The following is a 27187-nucleotide window of genomic DNA, read 5'->3' on the forward strand; positions in this document are numbered from 1 at the left end:
ACACATGCAAAGGTTCTGGCCAGAACCTAACGCGTTAAAGTCTTTAAAGAGCTAAAATTGATGTAATTAATTCATCATAATTAATGCTTTAAAGCTGCAGTTTGTACCTTTAACAAAATGTTTTTAAATATTTAACAGAACCAATTCTTTTCCAAACAGCTTCTTTGGTTCTGAAGCTCCACATTCATCCAACGCTAACGTTGCTGCTAACAAATCAGCTTTTAATCAATTTATTAAACTTGATTAAAAATAAGAACGATCCAAATCCTGATCTTATTGCTCACAAGTTGTTTTTCCTGAGTTGACTCCAAAAGAAACTGCAACAAATCAAATCACTACATTTTCCAACATTAAATCTGAGAACTTTATTTTCTTCATTAAATTATTACATTTGTAGTAACAGAACATTTATTTTGGACCATGTGACCAAACGTTTGGAGACCGGTGTCTTTAAAGATAAATAACATAAAACCAGAGTTTTGTAATCAAGTAAAAAGAAATGATTTACATTAGAGTAAAAGTATTTTATAAAACATCTGCTGAAATACTAACTGATAAAATTATAATTATTTCATATTTATAATTACATAATCAGCTTGACCAAAATATAAAGTTTAGTGGAAATGTTAATATTTTAAGGACAAAATGATGATAATTCATATAAGTGACAAAAATAACAAAATGAGGCAAAAAAATGTTGTTTCTTTCAATAAAAAACTCATGAAACTTTAACAGAAACTGTCTGGTGAGTTTTTGGTTTTTGTTTCTTCATTCAGTGGGAAGAAAATCCAGAAGTTTTACTGAAGTAGAAGCTGAAATATTTTATAATCAAATTATTAAAGTAAAAGTAAAAAGTACAGCGTAGTAAAAAATACTCCTAAAAGTAAAGTATTTCAAAAAGTTACTCTAGTAAATGTAACTAGTTGCTGTGTAACGAAAAGCAACACAATGAAGCCTCAGTTATTTTATTACCAGGCGTTAGCCGCTGTATTTTGTTGCCACGGTGACTGAATCTGTTTACCTGCCAGGTTAAAGTGTTGGAGGCTGGTCAGCCAATCAGAAGCCTCCGTCTCCATCCCTGCAGTGGGATGTGCAGCAGTGCTAACCACTTTAAACATTAATCTTCCCTCCATCATAATTGCTGTCTTTGACAAATGTAGAGGGTGTTGTGGGTCGGGCCGGCCCGCTCCCCGGGGCAAACACTCGGTGTGTGTGTTAATCTGGAAGAAGTTTGAAATGTAATTACAGACTCAGAGAGACGGAGGCTTAAGCTCTCAGAGGTCAGAGCAGCTGCTGCATAAAAATTAACGCCACAGATCCAAGAACATAAAACTCATTTTAAAGGGTCAAATTTCACACGGCTGGAGAAATAAATCAGCGGGAAAATCTCCTCCCTGAAACCAGGCGCTCATTTCCACTTCTGTAAACAGAAACAGATTGTTGAGGAAGCAGAGCGGAGCCGCGTTTTAACTTCCCAGGTGTTTCTCTGTGCCTGGATGAACCTGCTGGGGGACAAATCAACTGGTTCAATTAAGGCGGCGAGGGGCGGAGCTTATCCCAGCAGGCCACCACAGGGAAACGTCTCAGACCGGCAGGAAGTTTTCTTCCAACAATAACCGTTTACTTCTGCTCTGCTGACGCCAGCAGAACCAGCTTGTACTTTTGTTTTTCTATAATTACACAAAATGCTTTTTGTTATTCAGATTATTCTCATTTCTGAATGGAAACATGTTAGAAAACCACATCATTGTTACAACCGCGTGACTCCTCCTCTTTATTACTTCTTCTGTGGTATTGTTGGTAAATTGTTGTGTTGTCCTGCAGGAGAGGTGGCTGTTATTAATCTTTTTATTTTTACCCACATTAAACTTATTGATTAATGAAGTTTTTATAATAAGTTTGTCCAGGCTCATTTAATGAAAAGTCGACTTTGCTGCATTCAGATCAACCTTTAATTAATTTATTAAGCTTGGCTAAAAATAGAAAATGTTTTGAAAGAAAGTGAGCCAAACTCTGAGAATAATGTTTTCAGCTGAACCTAAAATAATTTCAAAATCAGATTCATTTATTTTAATATAAAAAATGTGTAAAATCCTTCTGGACCAAAAAAAAAAGATTGATTTTAGTTTATGTTACAGTATATAAATGATGGACACCTCTGCGCTACAAACTCCTTATTTCTAATTTTAAAATATCCTCTTTGCAACAAACCCTTTGCAGTTTCTACTCTGCTGTTTCTTAGCGTTTTAAATATTAGGACGGCGAGTTTTGTATAAATAATCGTAACAGTGAGAAAACTGAAAGGGAAATTCAAGGTTGAATTCACTGATGTAACATTTCCCAGGAGTTCACCGCTTGTTTGTCAATGAGGGGCTAAACGCTGCAGAGCTGTAAATATCAGGGCTAACAGTTTGTTTTCCATCCGTTTAAAAGGTTTAAGGACCTTCGCTGTTCATCATCCTCAAGGCAAGAAGAACGCAGGAAATTAGTCTGTGCTGCTTTTACAGGAAGATAAATCTGCAAGTCATCTGCAAAGCAGTGAAATGAAAGGTTACCGAGGAAACAAGGGCAGCAAATACAGAGCCAACGGCTTTAAAGTTACACTGTAAAAAATAATTAACTTCTTTACCTTGTGAAAACAAAAACTGGGGGTTAATTTTCTAAACCATATTTTTATCGTGTCTCACTTATTTTTATTTGTTCATTTTAAACCAAATATTAAGTTATCAATCTAAATATTTAGTTTCTAAACTGAATCTTTAGCCAGCTCAGAGATTAATATTTAGTTTGTTCACCATTTAGTTGGTACATATTTAGCTCTGAATATTTAGTCTATCAACTAAATATCAGCTAAATATTTAACTTTATATTTAACTTGAAGCTAATTTTAGCTTGATAACTCAATATTTAGTTTGGAGATAAAAAACATTAATCTATAAACTGAATATTGTTTTGCCAGATAAATATCCAGGTTGAAGCCAAATGTTAGTTTGTAAACTAAATATTTAGTTTGGTAACTAAATACTTAATATTTCTGTTTTAAACTGTGACATTAACAAACGAAATGATCCTTTTTTCTTATGACAGACTAAATAACTAAAATATTTAAAGTGATTGTTGTTAATTTTTGACTGTTTTCTACAATCATCTTCCCACAGACACAAGAACGGCTCTAAAACTGAGCAACACCAGAACTGAGAGCTTCTGCAGGGATATTTTAATATTTAAATAAAACGTCTTTCCCTGTAAATGGAGCCGAAATCAAGGGACAGACACTTGATTACCATGTTGATGTCTGCAGAAAAAAGGAAATATGATGACGTCTCTCATCATGCAGGTTGAAAACATTTAGAAATGAGGGCTGAATGCTGGAACTCAGGATTAAACTGGATTATCGTTTCTTCTACCAGAACTGGGAGCTTCTTTCTTTGGTGCATCATTCCTCCACTGATGCTATATTTGTTTTTCCACTGTTGCCATGGAGACACTTTTAATTATCTTTAATTGGAGCCGGGGGCTGAGGCTGAACACCAGGGTCAGTGGATGGCCGTCGAGGTTTTTCTTGCGGCTGAAACGTTAATGTGACCCGTCTGATTCCCAGCAGGCCGCTGAAGACTCCATCTAATCTTCGCTCGTCGCTCTGAACGTCTTCAGGCTGCGGCTGTTGTGTCTGCTGTTAGCGGGGTTACAAGCGCTCTCATAAATTGTGAGGTTAATGGAAAACACACTGAGAACCTGTGTGTACACGCAGGATAATAACCCACCGGCGTAATGGATGGCTTCACACTGAGTGCTTCTCGCCTTCATGGAATCCATTTTAATCAGGATAAGAGCAAACTTGGAGGGTATTATCCCACTTATACCCGCGCCACTTGCCAATAAATTTTTATTAAACTTAACACACCATGTTTTTAATTTATACATAATTTATACTTTCCTGCATAAACATGAAGGGGCTATAAAGGGCTGCCTTCATTTACATAAAAAGCGGCTCGGTGTGAACACAGCTGGCATCGGACCAGAACTGATCCGTTCACAGCCTGAAAAGGAGACATTTTCTGGGTCAGGCGTTGAACCCGAGACCAGAAGGTGGAAACAAAGGTTAGAAAACACAGAAACCCAGGCCTGAGTTTGTCTTCCACATAATTAATGGTGAAAATGCAAACGCTGGACGTACACTCAGTGACATTCTGTGCATTTCTTCCTGCTGGAGTGGGAATCCTTTGGGAATGCCTCACATGTTGTCATCAACATACTGAGGATGCCACTGCAAATCACTTTGCTTCTAAAAGTCACATCATGTGCTGCTGATGTGCTTTTCTCTTTGTTCTTAATTATCCCTTATTTAGAAATAATGTGGACAGACATTTAATGGATATGCATCATGCAATGTTTGAAAGATCTAAAAGAAATCATTATAAACATTCCTGTTACACTTTAGATGGATTTTTGCAAAGCCAGTGAAGAAAGCCGTTAAACATGTGACAGGATTTCACCTTACTGTGATTCCTTCCATGTTTAAGTTTGAGGATTTTTGCAGATTTTCCCACACAGTCTTTTTAAAAACGTTAGCTTGTTAATCTGGCGCTATAGGTGGTGATGCATCAGTTGATAAATTGAGATTTATTTTTAGGAGTAAGACGATTGGGAGAGGAGTAGAGTTTTAAATATAAGTATATTAAAATCTGGCGATACAAAAGTCTTGTCTCCTGATGGACGAGTGAAGCTAATTAGCTTCATACGTTTTTTGTTGTGAATAAAGCAGAATTAAATTTTCCTATAAACTCAGTAAATAATTATAAATAAACACTAATAATAACAATAGTTGTTCAAAAACATATATTTAGAATCAATTTCAGTCTTTGAGCAAAAGCACAAAGGATTTGTAAAAAAAACAAAACCCAAATATAATTCATAAATTAACAGCTTGAGTTTAGAGCTGTGACGGTTGCTAGGCGACAGCACATGCGCCGAGGTAAGGGCGGGAATAGCCAACCCGGAAGAAGTGACCTCGCCCACCGGAACAGCCCCCCCCCCCCCTCTGCCAGGTTAAACACGGCATCATGGCGACGGTAGAATAAACTAAACTATGAGCAAATGTTCAAGGCAGCAACGTTACATTAACAGAGAAATATGGCGAGCGAATAGAAACAGTCCTGGTTTAAACAGCCGGGACATTTATTCCGCTGAGTCATCATGGCGAACAGACAGTAATGGCTCCGTGTTTGATCCAGTTTAGCTGTTAGTCTGAAATAGTTACAAAAAAGCTCAGGAGGCGGAAGTCTGGTGGATACGAAGACCTCAGGGAATCAACAGGATCCGATAAATGTGGAGCACGGCTGGTTTTCAGTCTAAAGGAAATTCTGTTTTTACGGACCAAGATGGCGGCGGATGTCATCAACAAAGGTGAGCAATGTCCGCTGGTCTCAGTGCTGATGTGTTTCAGACTTTATCTCCAGCGGTGTTTATGTGAATCATTATTCTTTGTTTTTGTTTCAACAATGTTTATTGTTTTGTGTTCAAAAAGCAGAAACTTGTAATGATTCTTTGGTGGAAATGCTTAAAATGGCCGCTGCCTCACAGTTACTGTTACTGACAATGACCATCATTCCTGTCGCTGACAGATGTTGAACTTTACAGGAGCAAAATCCAGAACATGACTTCCAGTTTTCACTCAGCAACTGTTTGGTTCAGGAAAAAGGATTCAGTCCCCATAGCAACCGGTAACTCAGCATCTGTTTCTCATATTAATCCATCATAACAGATTTCATAATCATATGAGTTCTGATGCTTTCTGAAATGTTTATCATTTATTGACAGAAGGTGGACCATCAGTAAGGTTTGGGTTTAATATTGGAACCAAAATATTATTTTGTTTCATCAACGTTTTGGTTTGATGAAACAAAATGGAGCCGTTTGGTCGTAATGACTGTCGTTACGTTAGGAGGAGGAAGGAGGGAACGTTAAAGTCTGAGAACATCCACCATGAATTACGGCAGTGGCAGCATTATGGTGCGCTTCACAGAATGTCAGGAAAAAACATTGAAGCAACAAATAAAGACGTCAGACAGAAAGTAGAAGTTTGGGTCCAAATGGGTTTTAGATGGAGGAGCTGAAACATGCAGACGGAGCGGGTCCAACGTGGTGGCGCCGCCGTCACTAAACCCCGACCTCACATCTGAAAACGTGTTTTAAACTAGACTTCCTGCAAACCTGAGCCGTTCTCACTGGTTCCGTCAGGAAAAATTGGCCAGGATTACAGAAAACTCATTTTAGATTCACCAAATGTTCAAAGGTAACTAACAAATATTGATTTTGAGCTTCTTCATTAATGCTCCATTCATCAAATGTCAGACAGAAAGGAGAAAATGTTTCTTATGCATCTGGTTTCTAAATGAAGCAGCAATCACTCCTAGACTAAAGGTAGATGATGAAGATCTGCATTAAATATTAATGTAGAGTCACGTCTGAATGAGTTTTACCAGCTGCAGTAAAACCTCGTTGCTCCGTGTTTAACCAGTCAATATCAATAAAGTTTATTTGTACAGAACATTTCATCAAAGTGCTTCACATCTTAAAAACACAGAAATAAAAGTAATGAAAGCATCAGAAACCAGTGACAGGCGAGCAAATCATCAAAATTCAATGTTTCATTTATTATGGTTCACATGGGCTGCAGGTTCAGTCTGGACTGAAGGAACTCAGTGTTTCAGCTGTTTTACAGTTTTCTGGAACTTAATTCCAGATTTGTGGTGAATAGAAGCTCCAGCTTAAACATTGTGAACATTAACACCATTTAATGAATGAAAACGTTCATTAAATGATGGTAGATAGATGGTGGAGTGTGACTCAGTAAGTGTAGACCCCCAGTGAAGCAGCTGCTGTCAGCTCTGACTTTGTTTCATGTGTTTTTGACTCTTCGTCAGGCGGCGCCTCCTGCAGAGGGAAACGAGCGGCTCTGAGACGTACGCCGATGTTTAGAGCGTCTGTCAACACAATCATTGATGCATTTCACTTCAGAGAAACGTCTCCACCTGTTTCCCTCTGTTTCCGCTGACAGGGAGCCTTGAGATGAGTTCTGCAGGTAAGAACTGTCAGAACGTGACATTTTAGAAATGATTATTTAAACCTCAACGTTTGTTCTGATCGGTTCGGATTCAGGAGAAAAAAGCTCTTTTGTAAAACTGTTTGCTTCAGGAATATGACTGGAATTTGAATTAAAAGATGAAATATATTCAGTGTTTCATTGATTCTTTAAAGAAAAATCCTTCAGATCTGCTGGTGCTTTGATGATTTTACTGTGAGGTGATTAAAGATTAATGATATCTCACACAGTCAGTTTGTTTTTCTCATTTGTAACGGTTTTGCATGACAGTAAACATGTATTGATGCAGTGTGTGTGTGTGTGTGTGTGTGTGTGTGTGTGTGTGTGTGTGTGTGTGTGTGTGTGTGTGTGTGTGTGTCCACAGATTGATGATTCTGGGTTCAGCCCGGTTCCCTCCAACCTGTTGACTTCAGGTGAGGTTCAGCCAGCCGCCATGTTCCTCCACATCAACCAGGTAAAGATGTGTGAATATTTACATCCACACCAAGAGCTGCTCTCTCCTATAACTGTTTCTGTTTGATTATGAGAATAAAGTCATAACATTAATAGAATAAAAACAGAATATTATAAAAAAATGACAGATTATGAGATGAAAGCTGTGAAGCGAGCGGATGGGTCTGTGGTTCTCAAACTGTCGTTCAAACTTCTGCTGATGATGATGATTTGATGCTGATGAGTTAAAAGATTAAATATTTACTTATTTGTAAAACTGATGTCAACGTAGAATTTCACAAGATGCTCAATGTTACTCGTGTTAATTTTTAATTCTTTTTCAGCTTCTCATAAAATTACTACGTCATTCTCCCAACATTACAACTTTATTCTTGAATTATTGCGACTTTATCCTGGTATTTCTGAGACAAATACCCAGAAAACTGTTTTTGAAGCTTTGAAGGAAGTCAGGAGAAACGTTGTAGCTTGGAGACCCAGCTAACCAGAACTCTAACTCGAGGTTTAAAAGCTCAATCTGACTAATTCATAAATATGAATGACAAAAACTGTAATCCTAAAAGTTTTGCGATTTAAATTTCCAACTTATAATTCACGCAGTGTTCAGGAACAGAGTTTCATTTTTGCTTCCTGTCCAGCAGACATGCAGTGTTTGTGTTAGCCTCACATTGTTCCTCATGTTTTATTGTTTTCTGATGTTTTCTCTGCTGAGCTTGGAGTGAACGTGGGAGCAATATAAATACCAAACACCTCAGTGAGGTGATGAACTCTGGTGTCTTTTCCTGCCTCCTGCTGTGATTAGTTAATATTAATCCCTGTGAGCTGGATGCGTTTAAATGACAAAATGTTCACTTAGATGAGGAAAACTCAACACCATCAGCTGGCTCCTTCCTCTGTGAAGCATAATTATAGTTCTGGATGGTTTCCATCAGTAATAAAGTGTTACTGAGCTGCAGACTGGACGTGACAGCAGCGCTGCTCCAGCTGTGAGGTTTTCATTATGAATCTGCAGCGCTCGCTTTATCTGGATCCATCTGCCAGCTCTCCTCTCTGGCTGCTCTCCCAACAAAACAGCCAAGCTGCTGCTAAATCCAGCTTCTCCTCTTCTGCAGCAGATGTAGAGGTCAGAGGTCGAGACTTCTCTGCTTTTTATGAAGCTGCTCAGCAGGAGGCCAGAAACTGGATCAGATGTAAAAGTCTGTTTATGGCTCTGATTCAGCAGGAAGAACCAGAACCAGAACCACCTGCATTCTGATGCTTTGACATGATTCATCTGAAGAGTTTCTGTTGCTAAGAATTCATTTCATTTTACATGTAAATAGTTATAAATTGTATATAACATGCATACAGAGCAGGATTACATGAGCGTTTCTTCGTCCTGCTCTGTGATGTGTTGTGGTTTGGTGACTTGTACATCCTGTTTTCACCTGTTTTGTTTGCTTTTATGTCCTAATCAAATCCAGTCCAGTGAAATTCCCACCCTGTTGGTCGTTGGTAGAGTGTCTCCTCAGATTCACGCATGTTTTCTGTCTTTGACTCATTTTTTAAACCGGTGATAGAATTACATAACTGAAATATAATCGTTTCATTTCATTAATTCCAGTCACTACAGATTTCCAACCAATTTTATTTCTGATTTGAACTGATTTTTATTTAAAACGTAGTTACAAATGGAAGATAATAGTTTCCAAATCTGTCTTTTATTTCAACCTTTTGTGAATTGACCTGAATTAAAGTCCAAATAATGAAAAGCTGTAAAACATGATTATCAGACAAGATGGCGGCCTTCGGCAAACGGAGAACAAAATGAAGTTGATTTATTTCCGATCTCTACTGAAGCACCATTTCTGTTCACTATCGAATACTGTATGTCGTTATTATTTAAAAAAATGACGTAAAAATAAATTGCGGTGGGATTTTTATTTTTTGGCTGCGTCAGTCAAAGCGACTGCTTTGGGTTTTATTCTCCTGGCAGAACGTACGGTCTTCTTCTGCTGCTTTAAAGCTGCTCTGTTGCATTACCGCCACCTGGTGGCAGCAGCTTGTTGGAGGTTGTTGCTGCTTTGGAAACAAGGTGGTAAAATCAGAAGCTGTAGGTTGATATTAAACCTACAGCTCAGGCCTGCAGGTGGTGCTGCAGAGGCTGTCATGTCCCTCTGTGTTTTTACTGAAAATCCTTTTACCGTTTTATCTCCAGGATATGATAATCTCTTGGTTTCCACATTAATCTAAACTTTGTTGTTGTGATGTAAAAGTCTGACGACCTTCTCCTGAAGTTTCCAGTGTTTTAGTTACGTTGGTGAGGAGTTAGTGAGCAAACGCTGGCTGCTGGCTTCACCTCCAGATCACAGGTGGTTAGAAAGAGTCGACCCAAGTTTAGTTTTTTTTTCCTGTTCATCCAGAAGAGACGCTGCCGACCCAGAGCTGAGTGGACAGACCGTGTTATCTGCTCTGGTTCTGAGCGGAGAGAGGGAGGTCTGATAAAAATCAGAGTCTGAAGCCTGTTGGACTTTTAAACATGACTTGTTGGGAGGAACTGATTGGTTTAATGAGGTGGAAGCTGCTGTAACCAGAGCTGCTTGGTTTCTGTTGGAGGATGAATCTCTCGTTAGACTCTCTGTCTGATGAGCGTTCCTGCAGTAAATGTCAGACATCTCCTCCGTATCGAGCCGGCGAGGTAATAAGCTGATGAGCTTCCTCACAGGATGACGGCCCAACAGTCCGGTTCTGAAGGCCTTAATGACCCGCTCCGACTGGATCGGGTCGCTCTGCATGCTGGGAACGCCAGCAGGACGTTAATTAACAGGCTGACCGTAACAAACGGTGCACAGGAATCTATAGGGCAGCGGATGCTCCACTCTGATTGGCTGAGAGGTTTCAGGAAGTTATTACAACCAACAGCTTCATCATTCTGACGGATCGGGTTATTTAAAGGACGTCCTCCAACATCTGGTTGGTTCAATTCATAAATAACTGAAATAACTAAATAAATACGATTACTGTTGATCAGTACCATAAATAAATAACCCCATAAAATAAAATAAATATTTCCTAATGGGGGAATTAATCACAAATCAATCAGTTTATGGATGCATTATGTTTTTGTTTACACTTATGTATTTGTTTATTTATTAATTAATATTTATTTTTATTATATATATTTACTCATTTATCAGTTGCTCCAGAAGTTAGATTTTATTTCACTGATTTTGTAGTTTTACTTTATAAATATTTGGAAGGAATTTTGTGATTTTAATTTTAATTTTTTATGATTAAACCTTTTCCAAAATCTTAAAATATACAAAAAAGAGATAAAGAGAAAATACATAACAAACAGATTTATTGGACACCAACATTTTGCTCTATAATGAACTTTAATAAGTCGGTAAACTGATGAGCTTCGTCAGACATTAATGTCTGAGGCAGCTGCTCCATAGTAGCAGTCTGAAGCAGCGCCCCCTGCAGGCAGGAGGTAGCATCACATAAAGCCCATGTTTGCGATCATTTCTGTGGAAAATTTAAAATAAATGCATAATTATGCATTAGCATGAAAAATGTGGTATTTCTGTTGATTTTGCGTGAATTTCGGTGATTGTAGAAAAACTGGAGAGACGTGTTTATTCACCATCATGCCGTTTTATTTGGTAAAGCTAATTTATATGTCAGGAACTTTTATTTTTAACTCGAGAGACGGAGATCAGAAGGGCCGACTTATTTCAATAAGTCTGAGATGTTTTTGTCAGCAGACATTTTAAATCGATTCGATGAATTTGGACAAATCTGAAACACTCAGAAAAGTCGTTTAATGTTTTTTTTTTAATAAACATCTTCAACCAACAGTTTTTTCCTCTTCAAAACTGCAGTTTTGGAGAAAAGTGGCTTCAGGAATCTGAAAAGTCCCTAATTTCAGCCTGCGTTCTCTGAACTGCATCCTTTTAAATCTTCTTCTTTAAATGGAGAAAATAAGATTCTCTCCATTTTAATCATCCTTTTTTTCTACTGTCTGATTTTGAAGCATCAAACTGAAGCAAATTGAAGTGATAAACTGTTTGCTGTTTTGGGCTCTGATGTTAGCTGGAGTTGTCTAAACTGAAGCAGCAGCACGGTCCCTGAATGCATCGCCACATCCTCTCCATTTTGTCTCCATGTGGGGAAGAAAGGAGCAGCAGTGGAGGAACGATAACGTATGAAGCATCACGTCTCCGTCACCTGCAGCCGTGGAGAAGCTGCAGGCGCTCTGTGTACAAATCAATGCAGTAAATCAGACTCCAATCACTTTATCAGCAACGCTTCGTTACAGCAGGAGGAGGCGTAAAGAAGCAGAACATGGCTGATTTATGGAGGAGGAGGAGTCCGGATCAGTGATCCGGCCTCACCTGGCCGAGCTCTGGAGGAAATCCGGACCGACGGCTGGCTGAATGCTGCAGGCGAAACGCCTCCATGTTGGAGGAAAACAGCCGTGGATGTAAAGGTGAAAGGTGAAGAGACGTCTACCTGAAGACGTCTGCTGAGGTTAGATTAGAAAGAAGCTTTAATGTCCATGAAAACATGATAATCATCCGTTTGGAGGAGTTTCTGTAAATGGACGGATTGATGGTGCAGGATCACGGTAACCGGTTCTGAAGGCCTCCGTCATTTTGACAGATTAAATTCACACACCTTGATGGTGCAGATGCACATTTTCAACTTTACGCAGACAGAAGCATCTAAATAATGATTAAAAAAATTCCCATTTGATCGTCTCTGACCTGAACGCTGAACTCAAAGTTTCTCGTTTTCCGGCGTTCTGATCGCTTCAGCTGGAGAAAAGTTCCCTGATTTCCAAACTGTGGCTGAAGAGGCGCTTCTAATCCCGGCGTGGATTCAGCCTCAGACGGATGTAAACCCTGAGACGCTTTAAAGTGGGCCAACAGTTCATGTTCATTAATAAGTTTACTAACATTTAATTTTATATTTATATGAAGGTTAGTGGAGAAAAAGTTACATAAATTCATCTTTGATGGCACATTGTGGATTTTCCATTCAGATTGTTCAATAATAATTAAACTGAAAGAGAATTCAGTCCAATTAAACATATTATTTAAAAACTGACAGGTAAGAATAGATTATGAAACGATTCTTTTTGACGCCATCAGTCAAAATGGCGGATAGAGAAAGTCTAGTCCAACCTCTGGTTGACGGATTGTTGGATGGAGGTTCGCCTCGGTTCACCAGAACCTTCCAGAACCTTAAAGAACCTTCCTGGACCTTCCAGAACCTTCCAGAACCTCCTGCCTGTGGCTCAGAGCGTCTCCATGGCGCCCCCGGAGGCTCCACAGAGCATTGCAGCCTGGTTTCACCCTGCAGAGCGGCTGGTGGACGGATCCGTGTGATTGGTGGGAGTTAAATGGATCGGACTTCAAGGCGGTTCTCCTCTGAGGGATTCATTGAAATTCAATGGCTACATTAGTTATCTGACTGGGGCCCCCGGGGGCCTCCGGGGCCCGGTGGTTCTGTTCCCATTAATTCTTATCTGACTGGAAGCAAGGTTTCTTTTCATAAACTGGTTTGTCCATGCGAGCGGCAGCAGCGGTTCTGATCCGCTCCGACAGTCTGAAAGCTTCATTGTGACATTAACATTCATGTGTCCTAAAAACGGCTCCATGAAGAACAAACTCCCACTCTGCCTGCTTTAATGCATAATGCTGTTTGTCACAATGTGGGTGTTTAATTCTGCAGCCGGCCCTTTAATTCCTCCAGTCGGGCCGTTATGAAAACCAGCGCAGCTCCTCCTTACTTTAACTCCAGTTTTCATCAGGCTGGTAAATTATTCCTGAATATTCAAACCGTTTCTGATGAAAACCAGCCCGGGTTCACTTCTTAGAACAAACACTTTACAAATTTATTTCCTCTGATTGCTCTTCAACCCTCGGTGTGGTTTTACGGCTTCACCATGAGCGACTCAGGAAAGCTAAGAGGAGCCAACGCCGACCTGGACCCGACCCTGAGAGCGATCCAAAAATAAAACGAACATTTGGAAATGGTCGCTGAACAGAACTCGGGTCATCAGGTCACTTACTGAGCCACAACGCTCGCCGTGTTTCATAAACATCTGATCAGAAAAGGTTGATGGAAATGGAAAATTCAAAACAACTTCCTGAATTTCAGAAATATGTTTTCATGTTCGCTTTTCCAGAACAGTTAAAGCACTAAAGAAGAGACGGAAACATTTTCTGAATAAGTTTCGACTTGGTGAACCTTCCCTGTGCCTTACCAGAGGCATTAACTCAGAATTAATAATAATAATAATAATATTTTATTAAATATGATGCATTAGTAAAATATACATCCAGGTTTGAACAACAAAGTTTGTTTTCATGTAAAACCTAAAACTGTTTGCATTTAACAAGCAAATATGTACAAAAGTATTTAAATTTTAGAATCTATGATCCATTTCTCTGAAAAATACTCCGGTGATTTTTGTTCAGTTTATACTTGTTTTGTTGTTCAGTAGGTAAAAAATCACAGTGTTTTGGCGACGGAATAAAAAACATGGATTTCATCAGCGTGGAGTTATTTCTTTCATTTCTCTCTCTACGTCGCTCGCCCGCCTCAGGCCGTCCATTACATCCTCCTATTAGCCACACATCGTCCCGTTGCCGCGGTAATGACTGTAGAAACATGCTGAATCCCTTCATTTGCTTTGAGCGCGATTCTCCACGCTCCGCGGCCCTCGGTGCGTTCAGGCTGGAGCTCCGGCGGCTCGTCTCCAGCTGGAAACGGCTAATCTGCCTAATCCGCTCTGATCTGCCGCCGAGCCCAGATCACCGCAGATTAGGAAGCACTTGTTGCAGCGAGCGCCGCCGCCAAGCGGAGGCCTCGGCCCGCCGCTGCAGCAGGAAGTGATGAACTCTAGCAGGAAGTGATGAACTCTGCAACAGGAAGTGATGAACTCAGGAAGTGATGAACTCTGCAGCAGGAAGTGATGAACTTGGGAAGTGATGAACTCTGCAACAGGAAGTGATGAACTCTGCAGCAGGAAGCTGGTTTTCTCCTACGATCAGGTCAGGCTCCTGCTGGTTTTCACCGAACTGCAGCTGGAATCCCAGCCAATCAGAAGCGTCGTCTCCATGTGACAAATACACCCAATGAACAAAGAGCTAGCAGATTGTCCTGGTGAGAGCACACAGAGAAAAGGAAGGCAGCATCATGCTGTGGGGCGTTTCACTGCCAGCAACTGGTGCTTTTCAGCACCACAGACGACAACAAGAAGCTGTTTGTTCCACTAATAACACGATTTACGACACGATTCATCTCCTCTGGAAAAACAGTCCTGCAGTTTGTTACATAAATTATAAGTTTTTCCACTTGATCTTATGTCTAACAGTACGCACCAACTGACTCCCAGTTCAATTTATCAACCATAAAACCAGCTTAATCCGTCTTCACTGTTACTGATGTATAAAAACCCAATTTAAAATAAACCACTATAAGCCTGGAGGGGGAAGTAAAGCCTGGCAGACCGCCAGGCTCACTGCAGGGACAGCCACTGCAAAACGCAAAATATTACCAAGTATTTTAGTCTTGATTCTAATGCAAATATCTTAGTTCACTTAAAATAAGAAAAATAAACTTACAAGTAATATTTCAGATAGAAAATGTAGCAGCTGGTTTTAAATTGGCAGAAAAATTATAAGGAGATATTTTTTCTTTTCTATTCGTCTTAAGTGAAATAATCTCTGTGAAACTAGAACTTTATTAAGGAATTATTGACTTAAAACAAGCTGCTGTATCTTGATGAAATGTGACTTAAAAGTTAGTTTTGTTTTATTTCAAGTGCATTAAGATATTTGCGTTAGAAACTAAATAACAAATATTTGGTAATAATTTTTTTTCAGTGCTGGAAAGCAAAAGTAAAAACGAGAGAAAAGTTGATTTACTTAAAAACATCAAATTTTCTGGTCTGAAAATGAAGCAGTAAAATCTTACAGTGCTCATGGTTAAAGGTGATTGGTCGGACTGGACAAAACGCCGCAGAAATGAACAAACGATGAAAGGAAACGTGTGACCAGAGCGTAAACATCCATGTTCTGGGTTTGTTTACAAACATGAAAAGATCCAAACTCCAGCGGTTCTGCTTTACAAGCCGGATCCAAAGAAACGATGAATGAATCATTTCCTGGAGAGAAAACAACAGACGCCACGTTAATAATAAAACAAACATCTCTGCCTCCTTCATCTGGGAGCAAATTCCCTCAGCTTGTTTCTGCTCAACTTCCTGTTTCACTTTCTGCTTCCTGTTCATCAAAGCCACCGAATAAAAACTCATCCTCTGATTCTCTGCCGTATGATGCAAACGCTGCAACGGGTTTATTATTTCATCCAGTGTTGACTTTATTATTTACACAGATCCTCACTGCTAAACCTAAATGATCATATTTTCATTTCCAGGCAGAGTGTGACACACACATACACACACCCAGCGGCGGAACCGATTGAACCGGACCCGTCGAGCCAGAAATGCATCCAGAAAGCTCAGCGGCCCTGAAGGAGCGCCGCGGCGTTGGGGCGGTCCGCTGACAGGTAACGTCTGAAACTGTTTCCTGTTTCTGGACGTAAAGCAGAGATTCTCTGGGTCCGGTCCATTCCAGTCCGGTCTCTGCTTCTGAGCTGTTTGCTGCAGATGATGTGTGTGTGATGGGGAAGAGGATCTCCATTATAGATCTGACCCGCGGGTCGCACACACACGTAAACACACACACACACACACACACACACACTCCGCCAACTGAAGGAAGCTGACCATTAGTTTCCTCTCCATCACACCACATGCTGACTGTAGTTGTCTCTCTTTGATTTATCTGCCTCTGCTGATTGAGTGTGTGTGTGTGTGTGTGTGTGTGTGTGTGTGTGGGGGTGTGTGTGTGTTGGCGTGTGTGTGTGAAGCCGTTTGGACTCTCCTGATTATCTGGACTGACAGTTGACCTTCAGCTGAGCGGCTGCTGCTCTGGTCCAGGCCGGTGTTTGGTTTTCCTGGGATGATGGCCTGATAATCCTCTCCTCGGTAACAGTGGTCGGCTCCAGGTTATCTTCATTTAAGCCTCCAGTTAATAATACTTGACATTTAGTGAAGAAAAGCGTCGAGTGTTGGGAGTTCAGACGTTGTGTGTCTGAATCAATCGTCTCGGTTTCTGAACCTGCTGCTGACTGGAGGAGTTTCGTGTTTTAGTTTATTATATGACTGGAACCATTAAACTCGTCAAACAGGATTAATTTGTTTTCCGTTTAATCTCAGATTACAGCAGATATTAAACTCAACCAGCAGCTCCTCCTTTTTGGCCCTTCCAGGCTTCCTTACTCATTTCTGAAACTTTCATAGTTTTAGGTCAGGGATGTCCAAAGTGTGGCTCGGGGGCCGTTTGTGGCCCTTGGACTGATTTTTATTTTTTATTTTATTTTTGCAACCCCCAACTGCATGATGTAACTTTGTAAAATGTACAACCAAGAATTAATCTTTTAATAACTTTTATAATAAGTGGAGCCTCATTTATCCAGAAACTCCTACAGAAAATCCAACTGTGCTGCACAAAAACCAGCTTTTATTTTATTTGTTAAAATCATAAAGTCATCCTAATTCAGTTCTGATAACGAAGAATAATCAAACCCTAGAAAACTAGAATACAGCAAACATTAAAAATCATTTTAAACTTGTGGATCTGTAACACTAATCTGAACACAAGAACTGAATTTAATCATGTTTTTCATTTTGCTGATATTTATTGATACTCTAATGGAAAAAAAAGCAGTGATGGTGTGAGCAGCGACCAGCAGGGGGCATCATGAGCGCCACTGTGGTGTCATCAGGCAGTAACTGGAGCGCCTGACAGCATCAGATGGTTGCCATGTCAACAAGCTGTGGTTTAGATTCATAGAAGAAGAAGAAATAATACAGTGCAGCTGATTCTGGATTAGAGCTTCATCTGTCAGCTGATATTCCCGCCGTCTCTCTCTCTCTCTCCCCCCTCTGTTGATCGCCCTCCCACTCCCACTGGGAGAGAGTCTCTGCTTCCCAGTCCGTCCACGCGCCTGCGGTCTGCAGCAGCCGCCGTTCGATGAGAACATTCAGCTAAATGTCTGATCGATAGGCGCTGGCAGCTCCGCCGCCGCCGCCGCCGCCAGAATACTGACGAGGCTCCGCACATGCTCAGTGCGCCTCGTCTGCCGATGGACATTCAGCTCAGCTTTACCACAGCAAGACTCAACTCCTTTAACAGAGGATTATCTTTTAGTGATTAGTGCTTTTTCTAGTCATTAAACATAAACGTTAAAAGCAGATGTAACTCGGATTCATCGATCTGAAGATAAAGATTGAAGAGTTTAGGATCTGGAAATGTTTTCATCACGACTGAGAACTGCATATTTCCATAGTTCAGACACTAAATATACATTAATATGCATCAACTGTGTTTGCGCTGATGGAGAAGCTAACAGGTTCAGTTCTGTTGACGTCTTCTGGATTAACTGGATAATAACTGGACACTAAAGATGCTTAATTTAATATTTATTTTGTTTGTTACGTCATTTGAACCTGATGAAGCTACGACTCTTCCTCTGGTGGAGTGAGACGGGTTAATCAATTATTATCCTGAAAATGTATCAATTAATCAGATTCTCACAATCTACAGTTTTCATTTAAACCACTTAAGCTTGTTTTGTCCTTTAGAGATGCATTAAAAATACAAATAATTCATTTTAAATAAAAAAAATAAACATTTTAAAAGAACAGCACTATGTTAAATTCTAATGTAAATATCATTTATACAGTTTTGGGTTCATCTCTGCTCTGAATGTTTTCTTCCTCAACAAATCATCTTTGTTGAGTCGATATTCTCCAGGTAAAAACTGAAGGATTACTAAATTAGTGGATGATTATATAGATGTTTAATCTGATGAATCGTTTCAGCTCCAGTTGTGGGTTAAAATCCTGTTTCCTCCTGCAGATTAAACTTCATGAACTTGAGGTTTTCTGGCTCTCAGTTGTCCAACAGTAACAGGATCCAGGTTTGGACTTTGTTTAAGCTCTCTGCAGCGCGCCGGAGTCGCGCGGCGTTGAACCTGCGTAGGCGGCGCTCTAATTACTCCTTTCTGTTGGGTGTCACTGGATCACTGGATGCTTTTCTTCAGCACCTCACTTATAAACTTGTTATTCTTGGTTTTGAAACCTGACCAGAGTTTTTCTCGTCCTTCCTCTCCGCTGTGGAGCCGAACCTTCCTCCTCCTCCTCCTCCTTGTCGCCTCTCTGCTGCTCTTTGTTTTGCAGATACCATCCGACTTTCTGCTGACACAAACAGAAGCTTGTTGAGTCCATTTAGCTGCTGTTTGGTAGCGGCTGCATTAAGGCCTTATCAGGCGCAGCAACACTGCTAATAAACTGATAACGCCTCGCAGCATCGATTTCAGGCTCAAACGAGCCAACTTTATCCAACCCGTCTGGCCCAACACGATTACTGCCGACAGGAAGTGAGCTTTACATGCGTACAGACATGGAGGGTAATCCTGCACCTAATCACATCTCTGGGTTTAAATAGATCTGAAGTTCAGCTTAGAAATGATCAAATGTTGGAGGAATCTCCAGGAAACAAACATTTTCACTTATTCTACATGTAACTTCAATAATTATTACAGCTGGATGTAAGTATCTCTGAGCAAAGCCCTCCTGGGCCTTAAAAAGTCTTACATTTAAACATCTACATGAAGGCCTTAAAAAGTCTTACATTTGTTTAAAGATCAAGTTATTCAAACCTCTTCAGTTTTGACACATTTTATGTTTGAATCCCACTCAGACCTCATTGTACTGCTACTCGAGAAGCTACGGCTAACTCACTGCTAAGTCACTGCTAGCTAGCTTTTTGACTGTTTTGGATAGGTTTAAATATATCATCTGCTAAATAAACAAAGTTTGTAGATTTCTGTGGAACTACAGGTTTTTAATTCCCCTGATAAGAATTCTAAAAAGGTCTTAGAATGTCTTAAATTCATTTTTAAAACTACGTTGGTCATAAATACGCAAATCACAGGTCTTATATTGTTTTTGTTTCTAGTTTATTTAATCTTGTATATTCTGTGTATTTTTTCATTGCTGGCAAAATTTTGAGTCGCTCTCAACATCATTGCATTCTGTGACGCTACCGCTAACGCTAACTCACTGCTAACATGCCCTGCTAGCCCGCTAGCTAGCTTATTTGTGTTTATCTTGGTTAAGTGCAAATTTATCAGCAGTTGGCTGGACGATGTTTGTACATTTCTATGGAGTTACATGTCTTAAAATTCATTCATGATGGAACTAAAAAAAGGTCTTAAAAAGTCTTAAATTCATGGATGTAAAATTAAAGCCTTAAAGGAGCCAGAGAGATGTTTAGAGTTTGTCCCATTTGGCTGTGACTCTGGAAAAAAGGCCTTTAGTTCAACTTAATGTTGAGATATTTTCACTCTTCTGTGTTTAACTCTGGTAAAAATCATCCAGTGGAAGGAAAACAACGTCTGATGCAAATGAACGTTTTTCCTGCTAGTTTCTGTTGCTCAGGTTCTGCTGAATGAACTCTTGGTTTGGTTTAAAGTCTGATAAAATGACTCCAGAGTCACGTCACCATTCAGACATTTAACGCTTCACTTTGTGCCTATTGAGCCTCATTTAAATGGATTTTCTGCATTGTGTTGCTTACAGGACATTTTGCCTGTATTTGCAGAAAAGTTGCAGCATAAACAGTCTGCTGTATTCATACATATTGAGATGTGCAATAATTCCTAGACATTAATCCAAATCAAGCCCCTTAATTAAGAACTGCTGAATTCGTTCCTGATTTGAATAAAGAGCCAGAAGCTGATCTTCCTCTGCAGCTTTGTTTGGTCTTCCTGTCTGTGTCTGGATGATAGAGGAAGCTAATTAAAGTGACTCCTTGTGTGCTAACGCTGTCATTCTGAGGACCAACCGATCCAATTAATTAGCCTTTATTAAAGAACTCATTACATTCACACTTCTTTGTGTTTGTTGGAGCGCAGTGACGAGTTGGTGCAGAAGTATTCGAAATGGCAGCCGAACAGGACAGGTGAGCAGTTACCTGCAGACAGCGGCGTCCGCTCCCCTCACTGCGACCGGACGCAGTCCAACATGAACATCAACATCTTACCTTCGCTGCTGTGGTTCTCTGAGTCAAACCAACCTGTTCCCCTCCTGGCCTGTGGGGGCACTGCACCAAGAACCACTGAAGGAAACGACACAAAAACCTCTGAAGACACTGAGAGCAACTTCCTTTGGAGGTTCGTTTGGAGGGTTTCTCTTTAGTCTTTGGCTAAAAACCACCAGCCTTTTCTCCTGCTAGCGCTAGGCTAGCGTGTTAGATTTGGTTGTAATTACCCAGAATGCCCTGCTCTGTAGTCCACTTCCTGCTTTTGGAGCGGTTTCCGGTCCTCTTTGCATTCACATATGCATTCAAACCGAATCAGAGTTTGCGTCACTCGAGGTTTGCAGGTGAACCAGAGTTAGATTAGCGTTCACAGCTCACCTACTGAACCGGACTTCCTAGACTAACGGACTGGATTTGGGTTGAAGCAGCTCTGATGTGATCTGGTGGGAATAAACCAGAGAAGAAGAGGTTCCTGTTGATGACAGGAAGTCAGGAGGAAATGATTCGGTGACGAATTGGAAGCAGTAGGCGTGTAGAAGTTGTTCTGGTCAGACGATCCCAACATTAAACCGGGAACGAACGCTGTACTTCATCCAGGCCACGTGGGAATTCATCATGTTGCTTGTTGTGATAAGAAGTTTGATTTTTATCAGCAGTGAACTCCAAACCTACGCAAAACAAATAGGACTTTTTAACAGCAGTCTGAACCGCCCTACTCTGATGTTTTCACCTTCAAAATAATTTGATCGCTTCCACTTCCATGTGTGGAATTAAATCGTATCCGATAGTTTCCAGTCTGAGTCGCATTTTATCCGACATTTACATCATTTATGTGAGACATGCGTCATAATTCTGCACCAGATGTGAATCTGGACGTTGAAAACGGCTGAAGCCGTCAGTGCCTCGTTCATAAAGTCGGATTTTGTTCTCTTTTCGTTAATTTACTAAAATAAAGTGAATCTGAATAACTTTGGATTCTTTTTTTCCTTCTGGTGACGATTCATTTAAAATCTGAACCATTTTAAAGCCGATCCATAAACGGCAGCGGATAAAGATTTCATCAACTCTGACGACGTTTTTATTTCTGATTATAAATGTATTATTTTGTTTCTCTCTCACTGTGAGTCTCTGCTCTATGGATTATTTCTGTTTTTATTAATTATCGCCTTTAATCATATAAAAATCTTACTTTCTTTAACACTTCCCATCCTTTTAAACCGATGGGTTTCTGTGGATTGATTATTATCTGCTGTTTGAAGCGTCATTGCTGAGAAGCTGAATGTTTCAGATGAGAAGTCGGCTTTATTTTCATTTGTCTAAAAGCTGTTTTGGCTTCTTCTGATGCCTCTAATGAGGAAGCGAAGGCTGCCAACGTCTCCAAGCTGGATCACATCAGAGCTGAAGTTCAACGCCATCAGGAGGTTTTATTCCATCTCACCTGAAATGGACTCAACATTTTCTTCCGTCTTTGTAAAAATCGCTCCTAATGGAAATAATGTCTCTGTCCATTCCTGCTTCATCTCAGCCGGTTATTTTAGATCATTTCCTGTTTCTCTGCCTGAACGAACCAAACCTCCATGAATGTGTCTAATGTTGCTTTTATTTAGTTGATTTCAGTGTAAATGGTGGCAAGATGCTCTGTGGTCAGCTACACGAACTTTAATTTTATTCTAATCATTTTGATGAGAAAAGGAGACATCGGCTGTTTGTGCTAAGCTAAGATTAGTAAGTTAGTAATTAGTAATAATGGGTTATGAAGAAGAAGGTTTGTTTCTAATCATGAGTAACGATGGAGAAAACGTCCCTCCATCTTGTAGCCTAGCATGCACAAAAACAAGCCGGTTAGCATCTGGACTTTTGTTTGCTTTGTCAGGTTTAAACGCCGTTACTGATGTAAAAATATAAATTATGTTCAGGCAGATTTGATCAAATTAACAGAGAGAGAGAGAGAGAGGTTTGGGTCGACCTTTTATCTAAACCCAACTTCTGTAAATATCGCTGTCAGTAGCTGCATTTCTTTTCACCATAAAGTTGCTCAATTTGATATTTTGACATTAAATTTGCTCAATGGAAACACGGCAATTTTCTCTCTGCTGCGCTGCAGCTAGCATAGCCAATCATGAATGCTAAGGCTAGTTAGCTTAGCCACAGATAACAGCGGGTTAACAGTGAGTTGTTTCTCTGCCATTAGCTCATTTATTAGCAAGTACATGAGGTTGATTGATGGCGCTAAGCCCCTCCTCCTGGCTCTGATTGGTCGTTAGCAGTGATTTTCTTCTAACAGCAATATTAGCTCAGGGAGGAGGTGGAGCTCGATCTTTTCTCAGATTATCTGTCTCATAACAAACTGTCACAACACAGAGACAGTTTATAAAAGTTGCGTACTGCACCTTTAAATCCAATATGGCTGCTGGTTTGCCTCGTTGGCTGACTCAGCAGATATGTAAATGTTTCCTGTTTCTCAGTAAAGTCCCGGTTCTCGGTAAAGATGCAGCTTCAGCTCTTTATGAGTCGTTAGCAACTCGTCTGTGAGTGGAGGATCTGCTGCGCTCTGATTGGCTGAGGGAGGTAAATGAAGAGAAGTTGTTGAGTCAGAATCTGGCGGCGCTGGAACGAACCCAAAGCCTGACCTTTGTTGGTTTCTCCTGGCCTCGTTAAGCAGACTAACAAGAGGCGCCGACTGACACTTCTGCACTTAATGAGAAGAATCTGAACAACAGAGTCTTTGAGTTGTTATACTGTCAGTCAGTTGGGTCGATACGCCGCACGTCTCACTGAAACTACATTCATTTACTGTTTTCTGCCCCTCAGGATGAATCTCTACTGGTAATATTTGTTTGTAGGTTGAATGAAATCAGTTCTGAGCTCTGAGCAGATCCTGATGCTGCTCTGGATGAACTAAGGTTGTAAAAATGATTTACTTTAAACGAACTCTTGTAAATTAGTTTTGTCTTATTTCAGGTGCATTAAGATATCTGTACTAAAAACTAGACCAAAATACTTGGTAAGATTTTGTGTTTTTGCAGTGTAAAGTAACAAACATCTTTATTTTTGCTGTTTAACTTTGTGACTTTCTCTCCTGTCAGACCAACCAGCTCCGTCCTTTTGCTGTTTTAGATCAAAGAAAGCAACAGTAAAGTTAAATAAAACGTGTTTTTTATGGAGGAACATGTTTAATATCAGCTTCAGCACCAGGGAGCTTCTTGCAATAAGAGCCGGCATGTTGGCGCGTGTCGGCCTGCACAACGCAGGCTTTTAATATCCGCTCTCAGACGAGCGCGCGTACGGCTTCATTGCCAGGTTTCATTATCTGCCCTCCAGCCGCTCTGCAGATCTGCGCTGCTGATGAAAACACAAGCGGAGAAAATAATCCGACCTGAGAGCAGGAAAAACAAAAAGATGCAGAAGATTTGACTCCTTCCAATAGAGACGTCCAGTTAGTGCTGCAGCAGGTGGGTCTCCACTGAAACCATCCAATTACTTTCATAAAGAGATTAAAAAAGACGTTTTACTTCAAGTCTCTGACTTAAATTTAAACAGTGAATTCATTTAAGTGTTAAACACAGACTGAACAAATCTTTAATCTTAAAAGAATTACAAAAAGATCAAGTCAGCTTTTTATCCACGTTCAAACGGAAATATTCTCTTTTTTTAAAACTTTTTTTAAACTAAAATTGAATTCAGTCAGGATTTAAAAGAGCAGCAGGATGACGGCTGCTGTCAGAGGAGGAAGTTATCGATCGACATATTGGTCTGTAAGTTATGTGAGCTGCTTTTCAAATTCCTATCAGGTTGCAGGAAGGATTTATGTGCTTTTAAAACCAGAACCACACAGGTTCTGGTTCTGGTCGCTCGCCAACAGATGGACAAAGGACTGAAAACACGAGAGTTTTTTAAGTGGTAAAACGTCAAAACTTCCTTCAGCTTAGGGTTAGGGTTAGGGCTCAGCAGGCTGCTGAAATCTGTTTCTGTGTGACGGCGCGCAGAAGAAGAACGTAGCGGTCACCCAGCAGCGCTCTGTAAAGATGGCCGCCGTTTATGGATCAGATTTATGTCCGACAACGAAAGTCACAGGATTAAATAAAAAGAAAACACACGAATGGCAACGGCCTTTTGTGGAGGACAATCAGAGTTGGGTAGTCACTAGTTACATTTACTCAGTTACATTTTCTTGAGTAACTTTTTTTGTACTTGTAGGAGTATTATTAGTGTTTATAATTTTATTGTGAAACAACAGACCTCTGAATTTTCTTTCCTCTGAATGAAAAACAAACATTTAACCAAAACCTCACCAGAACAGACACAAAGCTGCACTTTCTGTTAGAGTTTAATACGTTTTTTATTGAAATTAAATTATTTGGAACCATTTTGTTTTGCCCGATTTTGTTACTTATATGAATTATTGTCATTTTGGTTCTTAAAATACCAAAATTTCAACTTCATATTTTGTTCCATCTAATGATGTAATTTTTAAATATTAAATGATTAATAATTTAGTTTCTCAGTACTGGAGTCGACTTTTTACCAAATATGTTTTCACTCTTGAGTAATTTTTGGATGCTTTTTACTTTAACCTGAGTAAATACTTCAGTATTTACTGAACCTGCCCTCTGGTGCAGGATTATGACAGGTTTCATGTCAACAACGTAAAAGTCATGTAAAATGTGGCGGGACCGTTCTGATTACAGACGCTTTAAAAACTATCGGATTCATATCTGATTTATCACTACTTAAATGAAACAAATCTGTTTTTTTTGGTTGAGTCTCAGTTTGCCTTTGTAACTGATCTGCCACCACAAAGCAAAGCTGTAACTCTTTTTGTGAACAGTCAGAAACTGGACGGCATCCTCCAAAAGTTAGCATTGAACGCAGTTAGCCTCTCAGCTTTGTGTTGACCTTACCCCCAGCTGTGCCTAAAGAATCCTGGATGAAATCCCCAGAAGATGAGGTCAGTCAGATGGTAAGGAAGACAAGAACAACATTACTGAAAGTATTTGTTTTACTATGACTGGATTGCAGCAACATGAAGGATCCCGGACAAGCCCCCAAAAATTACAAGTGAAATAGTTCATAGGCAGGAGAAACAAAAAAAACTATCAAGATTCCTGTAAATGAGTCTAAAATACTAAAAATCATTTCAAAGTGTCTAAAAACAAACCAGAAATCTTACAGTCAGTGGGTGATGCGAAGAGATAAAGAACACAAATTGTTGCTGTTGAATGTAGACAAACATGTTTGTTTCTCTTAAATTGTAATTCCTTTTGTTAAATTAGCAGCAGATGGTGTTATAAGACTTATTCCAGTTTTAAATCTCTGGGAGTAACATTTAATTTTCTTTTTCTCTGTACAGATGTTTGGATATATAAAGGAAGAGGTTTTAATTCCTTGTTTTGTTCCTTTTAAGGGAAAATCGTCAGCCTGACCTCCAGCTTGACTGACAGAAGTTGTGCTAGTCTGGGCTGCTGTCTGATAATTAACATGCTATCAGCTGCATTGTGCTTTAATTGGTTCCTTTTGGAGAGCGTTCAGCATGGGATAAAGGAAGCTCTGTTGCTGGAACAAAGACACAGATGAGCACACAGATCCATGGCCACAACAACAGAGACGTGGTGTTTGGTCTGCAGCAGCTCAGGCTGATAATCAGTAATTAGGTACCTGTGTGGAGGTGTTGATCAGCTGATCAGGAGCTGAAGGTCTGGATGGAGGCGCTGATGGTTCACATTCAGAGGGACGGAGACAAAAACCAGGCGGTCGCGTCTTCAGATGTTCAGAGTTTGTTTTTCACTGGGTGCCATTTTTAAAGTTAATCTGAGTTAATCTGAAATTAACAGCAATAATTTTGGCTATTTACCTTGTAAAAAAATATTTTTTCAGTCATATTCTCACTATTTTATTCATTTCTAAATGTCAGTTTTACACTTAAAATGCTATTAGCTTGTTAAATATTTAGCTATACAAATATTTAGTGAGCAAGTAATTTAGCTCCAAACTAAATGCTAGATTTGGAGCTAGCTCATTGTTTAGTTTACAAGCTAAATATTTAGCTAGCTAAAATCATATTTACCTTGAAGCTAAATCTTTATGTGGCAAGTTAAATATCTCACTGATTGTTTTAGTTTTTATTTCTTGACTGCTTTCTTTTGGTCAACATGAGCAAATACGACAAATCGGATTTCTAGGAAATATTTAGTTTGAAGTTCAAATAAAGCTAATTATTGTTATCAATAAGGAGGGAATATAGCTTAATCAGCAACATTAAAAAAAGACAACGTGACGCATTTTATTTTTAATAAAACATAATTTGATGAGAATCAGAGTTACAAATGTCAAAGTAAATTTGAAAAAATAAAGTAAAATAAAAAGATTTAAACCCAGATATTATGGGATGAACATTATGTGTTATTTGTCTTCATATATAGAGATTTTAATTTCCATTATTTTTACTGTTTTTCTGTCGATGGATCTCAGC

The 27187-nt window shown here is 39.7% G+C and overlaps 1 long non-coding RNA gene across 2 annotated transcripts; it reads left to right on the forward strand.

Annotated features, from left to right (window-relative positions):
• Nucleotides 1–4985: 4985 nt before the first annotated feature.
• Nucleotides 4986–16769, forward strand: LOC114150070 (uncharacterized). 2 transcript variants are annotated; one of them, XR_003596662.1, is made up of 6 exons: nt 4986–5406; nt 5641–5723; nt 6927–7084; nt 7470–7559; nt 15986–16117; nt 16481–16769. It is a non-coding gene; the product is annotated as an uncharacterized LOC114150070 (long non-coding RNA). The 2 variants fall into 2 exon arrangements; XR_003596661.1 differs by lacking the exon at nt 5641–5723.
• Nucleotides 16770–27187: the final 10418 nt, after the last annotated feature.

This window comes from Xiphophorus couchianus, chromosome 8, assembly GCF_001444195.1.
Source record: "Xiphophorus couchianus chromosome 8, X_couchianus-1.0, whole genome shotgun sequence".
In the NCBI taxonomy this organism is placed as follows: Eukaryota; Metazoa; Chordata; class Actinopteri; order Cyprinodontiformes; family Poeciliidae; genus Xiphophorus; species Xiphophorus couchianus.